This window comes from Gracilinanus agilis, chromosome 3 (genome assembly GCF_016433145.1).
Source record: "Gracilinanus agilis isolate LMUSP501 chromosome 3, AgileGrace, whole genome shotgun sequence".
NCBI lineage: Eukaryota > Metazoa > Chordata > Mammalia > Didelphimorphia > Didelphidae > Gracilinanus > Gracilinanus agilis.
The window spans coordinates 88,627,562-88,635,322 of record NC_058132.1 but is presented as its reverse complement, the minus strand read 5'-3'; the positions used below and the strand labels follow the sequence as shown (position 1 = coordinate 88,635,322).

Here is a 7,761-nt window from a genome sequence, read left to right as displayed (position 1 = left end):
AAGTCAAGGAAACTGAGATTGGGAGAAGTTAACTGATTTTCTCAGTCATCTGTTAATCTGCACCACTGATGCAGCCAGATAGAGATGATGAAGGAGAGACAAAAGTGGTTCTCTAGGTCCTTCTCCCTGCATAGACTTAAGTCTAAATCACTTTACTTTATAGACCTGAGTCCCACATCCCACCCCCTCTACATACCTCACTAATCTTGTTTCTCCTGGGAGCCTTTTATACTTCTCTAACTATCCTAGCCAAACCAAATCACAACCTCTACTGTCTAGCCCAAAACAAGCATTCTTAGCAAAGTTTGTCCTTGTCATCAGGACTGGGACCATATGAGAATCAGACTGATTGCCATCAGGGATATTTCTCTGATTTAGGTTTTCTCATTTTCCACAAAGGCCAACCCAATGATTTCTGTGTCTCTTCAACTTTAGTTAGTATTTCTTTATCCTTGCCACTCATTAGTTAGTGTTTATCTCTATTCTCTCCTTATTCTCTGCTTTATCTATCTTTTGTTTGGAGATTTAAAAAAAAAGCAACTATGTTCAGGTTTATGAGTTAATGATAGAGGGAAGCTAATTGGCTCAGTGTATTGAGAGACAGGCATAGACATGAAAGGTACTGGGTTCAAATATGGTCTCAAATACTTCCTAGCTCTGTGACCTTGGGCAAATCACTTCCACTTCCTAGCCATTACTGTTCTGCCTAGTAACCAATACACGGTATTGATTCTCAGATGGAAGTTAAGGGTTTTTTAAAAAATAATTCATGATAAGAACCTTATGGGGAGGGTGTTTTGGGGGATAGTGTCAAGCAGAAACTAATAAACCAATTTAAAAATGAAGGGGAAATCATGTAACCATGTTAAAAATGAATATTAATAAATGTTAAAAAAATGAAGGGGAAATCAACTAAAAGTTAGTGTAGCTAATGACAATCATGGGGTCACAGTGGCACACCAAATATTTCCTAAGGAAAATAACCATGCCAGGCTGCATTGCTAAATGTTGAAGTGATTTTGCATAAGTTTAATGAGGTAATTTTGCTCAATCGGTTGTGCTTATCTCATGGAAGATTCCATGGAAGGGTTGTAGGGATAGGCTACTGTTTCACAAAAATAGAAGTATGAATGTGTTTCCTTTTCAGCAGGAACTTGTTCTGAGAAGGCATCACAGAGAGCTTCTAGGAAGGGGATGGTGTCATTGGATGTATAAACCATCTGACCTGCCTATCCTATCCTTCACTTCATCAAGGCACTGACCATGGACATTCTTTCATTGATGACATCTTATTCTAAATTCTTTTCCAACCATCTTTCAAGAAACTTTATGGATTCTGTGTCCAAGACTTTTCTTATGGCTCATTACTGTGCTTGTTTTCTTCTCTGGGGATCTCTGGGCTAATGGAGCCGTCCCACCAAAATATAGATTGATATTCAGAAATAGCCTTGAGTATCATGTATAAAAGGCAAAGCAAAAGAAGGATCACCCATATCACTGGGGGTGAGCTTGAGTAAGACATGTGGGTTTTTAAATATATAAAGTAATTCTGACTACAATATCAACCCCGAGCATGTATAAGCTAAGTCCACTGCCATAGCTCTCTTGTACTCATTCTATACAGTACACACCTACCCCTCCACAATTCCTACTCTCCAATTAGCTGTGGCTACTGCCTACATACCATTGTAGTCTCAAGGACATCTCCCAGCAGCAGAATGATGTATACAAGGGCAGCCCCTACGTTGACCAGGATGAAGTTCACAGCAGCATTTTGCCCTCAAGAACTTGACCTATAGGATTCTAGGCATTTACTGCTTGACCACTTCCTCTCCTCCTCTATTTTGATATTTTAGAAGTATTATATGAGAAAATGACTCCTTGTTATTATTCACCTCCAAATATTTGAAGAACTATGATGTGGAAAAATGTTGGACTTATTCATCCTTACCTCAGAGAGAAGAACTAGGAGATATAGACAGAAATTGCAAAGGCAGATTTCAGTTCAATGTAAAAACTTAACAGAAATAAGAGTTGTCTAAAAGAAGAAGAGGTTATTTTATGAGGTATGAGTTCTCCATCACTAGAGATTTTTCAATTAGAGGTTGTATAATCATTCTTTCCACAAGCAATAGAGATCATTTTTAGTGTGGTACTGGCTGGCCAAGATTTCTCCTAAGGTGTCTTTCAGGTCTGAGTTTTTCTAATTCTGAGAAGTTATCATGCTCTCTATGAGCAAAGTTTCTCTAAAAATCAGCTCTCTAACATCATGACCAGTGCCCTGGATGGAAATTCTAGTTATTTTAGTTTTCTGCTTACAGGTTTCCCTGGCCTAGAATTGGCTCACCATTGGATCTCTATCCCTGTCTTCTCTGTATACCTGGCTGCCATACTGGGCAATGTTACAATCCTCCACATAGTTTGCACTGATCCTCCTCTTCACCAGCCAATGTATTCCTTCCTGGCCATGCTGGCAAGTACAGACTTAAGCTTGTGTGTATCTACCATGCCGACGGTGCTGGGGGTTCTGTGGCTTGACTTTCGTGGCATTCACCTCTGTGCCTTGTTCTGTGCTAAGCCTATGTTTTCCATGCCTTCTCCTTCATGGAATCAGCCATGCTCTTTGCCATGGCCTATGACCGCTTCGTCATCGTCACCAACCCTCTTAGGTATCCCACCATACTGACCAGCTCTCTGGTGGTGATGATCATTCTGGCCCTAGGGTTGCAGAGCACAATTTTCACCATACTTCCAATTGTATGGCTACTCTGGTTCACTTACTGTCATAATAATGTACTCTCCCACTCTTACTGCTTGCACCAGGACATGATCCACCTCTCCTGCTCGAATACATGATTCAATAGCTTGTATGCTTTGATTGTCATCCTACTCTCCATGGGATCAGACTTCCTCTTCATCCTGCTTTCCTATATCAAGATATTTAACACTGTTTTGGCCATTGCTTCCCGGAGGGAGCAGTTCAAGGCCCTCAACACATGTGCCTCTCACATCTTGGCTGTTCTGTGCTTCTATATCCCAGTGTTGGGCCTGTCCATCTTGCACCAGTTCTCTAGGCACTCCTCACCCATAATCCCCATCATTATGGGTGTCCTCTTCCTACCTCTCATGAATCCTCTCATTTACAGCATCAAAACTCAACAGATCTGTAGGGCAATAATCCGAGTTATTTCTATGAAAGGGTGCAGACAATTATAAAGCCTCTGTAGCTTAATCAAGTTCTTATCATCTACAAAAAAGGCAAAATTCTTTGGAAAATGGGACGTAATTTCGACATAGCATGGTTCCCTCAATCCAGTCCTTTCCATAAGTATCTATGTCACTTACCTTTTTTTCTTCCTTCCAGTTATCCCACTCCTGACTACCTATCCATAAATCCATATCTCCTCAGGGAACAAACTCAATTCATTATGAATTGTCAGAAAACACAACTTGGAAGGGATGTCTGCTGGGATAGACACAAAGTGGAATGGTTGTAAAAGCCATTCTAAGTATAAACAAAAATTCTTTAGGGCACACCAAAATAAATTGCATAGTTTTAGAGTTAGAAAGAACTTCAGTGGCCATACAGTATACTTCATATCTTGAAGATGTGAAATGAAAGGCAACACACTTATTTCCCTAGGAATCTTTCCCCTTTTTAATAGTTCTAATTATCAGGCAGTTTTTCCTAACTCCAAGCCTAAAGGATTTTTTACCAATTTTTAAACATTGTTTTTGGTTCTGTCCTCTGGGGCCAAATAAAATGGATAGATTACTCCTCTAGGTGACAGATGCTTGAAGATCAGCATTTTATTTCCATTACTTTGCTATAAAAATAAGGAATGCTTAACCTAGGTAGGAGAAGACTTGACATTATAGGTAATATGAGTAATTTGTTTGGAGCCAAACCAGAGTCATCTATTGCCATGTCCTCCAAAAAGTCTGCCCTGGTGACTCTAGCTGGCAATGAATTTCTTCCAATTTCACATAATGCTTTGTCTGTAGCTCCAATGTGTATTCATCCCATTCTCGAAAACCAAATATTTATTTGTGTATCCCTCCTTTTATCTTCTTACTCCTAAAATATCTGACCTACATTTTCTGATACTCTTCTTACTTCCAACCTCTGAAAAAATAAAATTATACTCATGAACAAGTAAACTTTTCTCATGAAAACACCATGGCACTCTCTAGTTCATTAATTTATCTAAATACCTTTTGAATCTTTCATATTCTTTGTTTCTACTCTCTTATGTGATATTGAATTTAAGAAATTTACTGTTATTCACTAGGAATAAAAAATAAATCAACCATATTATTTGACTTTAAGATGATTTAATGTCCCTTAGTTACCATACTTCAGGATGCAGAGATGATTCTATCCACATAGATTTTATTTTATGAGAAATACAACCAATATCTGCATTGTCATCTATCTTTAGCATAATGATTATTCATCTCTTCATTATCCCTCAATATACCAAGAAGAAATGAAAAAAATGTGTAAAGCTTCTGTGCCACTTCATGTGAATACTGTTATATTTAAGGAGGTTCCTTGCAAGGTCTAAAGTAGTCATTTCATGAGAACATCACATAAAAACCTTGTACATATGTAATATTGTTACTAATATATATTGCATAAGTCTACTAACCCGAAGGGTTAGTTAGGTAGTTAGGTAGTTAGGTAGATGTAGGAATGTTCACATTTCAGATAGTATAGGGTCAGTGTAAAAGAGTTATAAATGTTCAAATAGAATTGTTTGAAAGAATGTTAGGTAGACATTATGTAGAGTAGGTTAGTTAGAAATGAAAACTAATGGACTAACACATTAACTATAGTATAAGATTTACTGACAGATTAATGTTTCTAACTATAGATTAGGGAATAGAAATGTTCAGAGTTTAATATGAGTTAGGAATGTTGTTTGAAGTTGGTATTAGAAATATAGACAGAGTTGTTGCAAATTTTTTGTCTTAGGTTAGGAAACAACATAGATGATTGTTCTCAAATGTTATGATAAAGTTCATATGTTATGTCTATGTTCAATTGATGTGTTCATGAAACTGTTGTATTCAAATCCCCCACTTTCCCACAGAGAAATCTATCCTAAACCCTTGTCATTAGCTTTAGGGTAGTTAGTTAGTTGAGGCATTAGATAAGGTAGGATTTATTATTTTGGGGGGAAGGGATAGTTAATGGGATAGGAACACATAGTTAAAATTAGAATAGCATAGAGATCATCCACGAACAAGAACAGTTGGAAATTTACAGGTTGAAATTTCAAAAAACAAAATGGCATTCATGTTATATTGAATCTCTGGGAGCTTGAAGTTCACTTTTGATTAATAGATAAATCAGTTGGATAGAATGTTCCCAGAGAGACATGTGGGACTCAGGAGGGGGCAGTTGAGAACCCTGGCAGAGGTTCTGGGGTCTTTTACCTGTCCCTGAGGTTAGAGATCAGTGTGGATTCTGGTCTTTGGAGATGGAGACTCGCAAACACTACCCTGCAAGCTCCTCCTGTGTTTCCTGTACCGTTATCAATCTTTACTTGACCACCATCTCTGTGTCTACTGCCCTAGATATTAGGAGTTTCATCATCTTAGGTATCTAGGCTTCCCAGGGCCTGGGAGGGATCTGGGAAGTGGGCAGGAGATGAAGAAGAGGGTGGAAAGGGTGGTATCTCAACTGTTAAGGCTTAAGATCTACAGAAGAAGAAGCTGAAGATTTCACAGCAGTTTGCCTACTCTGGTTTAGCCCTGGCCAGGCTGTACCAGAGAGAAGCTATCATTTGCCTGCAGTTAGAGATTCATTAGTAGCAATTTAAAGTAGGATCTCCTAATACCTCAATCCTTTACCATTATCCTTCTTACCAAATATATTTAAAGTTTAAAGTACCTTCCTGAATTGGTTTCCAAAGTTTATTTGGGAAGGGAGCCAATGCAGTCAGATTATCAACTTTATCCCAGCTGAAGAGCCCAATTTAATAATATCAATTAACCCAGGTGGGTCCTCAAGGGATAAATCACTTTGACCTAAAGGATCCTGCCTAGGCAACTGTTATAAAGGAGAAGTGCCATCCTGTCCTCTCTGTATATCATCTTCATATACATCAAATAGAGTTAGTGACCTCCTTAAATATAACAATACTTAGATGGGAAATAGTAATTATAGGATTTAGAGAGGAAAAGGACCTCAGAGACCAACATATTAACATATATCATATTAACAAATCCTTTTATTTTACAAAAGATGAAACTGAATTCAAGAGAAATGAAGTCACTTGCCCAATGCAAGGTCATATAGTTGGTAACCAGAAGAGAGGCTCAAAAGGAAGTTGTAGTCTAAATATAAGAACATAACATATAACCAATACATATAATATAGTAATAAAGGGAAAAGGGAGAACACAGCAGAAAAGAAAGTCCAATTGCACTATCATTCTTTAGTGTAATCAGCACTTTCCACCTGATGCACAACTCTGCAGCAAAAGTCATAATATCTCCATGGGGCACATTTACAAGATCATCTCCTTTAACTGATTCCATTCATGAAGAGAAAAATGAATAGTTAATTTGGGCCAAAATGGGAGGGGTGGAGAAATTCAAACAGTATGTCTATTATAAAGGAAAAAAAAACCCTAGTTACTAGAGTTGTCCAAAAGTAGAATGGGCTGCCTTGAGAAATGTTAAATATGTTAAATTAATCTGTATGGACATCTTGAATTGGTGGCCATATGACAACTTCTTGGGTATATTGTGGGGAAGATTTATGACATATCTGAATTGGATTAAATGACCTCTGAAATCTCTTCCACTCTTAAATTCTGAATCTATAAAGTCTTTCAAAAATAAAATTTAGATTCAGTTAATAGAATGGGAAAATCTACTAAAGAATAATTTTAAAACATATTATATCCATATCATTAAATATATCCCAATTACATGTAAATATTTTAAATTATTTATTTATTTAGAAGATTTTTTTTCTATGGTTATATGATTCATGATTATTCCCTCCCCTCTTCCCTCACTACTTCCCTGAGCTGACAAGCAATTCCCCTGGGTTATACATGTATAATTTTTTAAAAAATATGTACATATTATTAATAGTTCCAGTAGATTTATCTTTTAACACCAAAACTCCAAACATATCTCCATCAAACTAAGCAATCAATCATGTCATGTGTTTTTCTTCTGCATTTTTACTTCTTTCTTTCTTTCTCTGGATGTGAATTGTGTTCTTTCTCATGAGTTCTTCAGGATTGTCAAGGATCATTGCATTGCTACTGGTAGAAAAGTCCATTACATTCGATTGTGCTATATAGAGAACCAGCTCTATATTTCTGGGGGTTCTGAGTGGCGTTTAGTGGCATCAAATGGAATGAGAACAGTCAGACTAAATGCTTAGCTCATAACTGCTCCAACTTGCCATGGAGTCTTGAGTTTAATATATACTGTTGTCACACAAAGAGCACAGAGAAAGAATCACAGCTGCGAAGGGGTTACAAATTATACAAAAACCCATTTAAGTCTAAAAAGTAGAGAGATAGGTCCAGGATCAAAGGCCAAATTCCAACCACTAATTAGTAGGAGGTTAATTCTGGGAGCAGAAATATATTTCATAGAGATCCTAAACAAATTGAGTTCTGTACTCTTGATTTACAGGATTGCACCTGGTCAGATAAAGTCTTGTCTAGCTTTGTCTGTTTCTGGCCTTGATTGTCTAAGTAATATATTTTTTTTGGAGTTCGGACTTCT

At 37.3% G+C, this 7,761-nt stretch overlaps 1 pseudogene; it reads left to right on the top strand.

The window, feature by feature from the left end:
* The first annotated feature begins 2,269 nt into the window (after positions 1-2,269).
* LOC123241134 lies at positions 2,270-3,216 on the top strand (annotated as a pseudogene).
* The last annotated feature ends 4,545 nt before the right edge of the window (positions 3,217-7,761 follow it).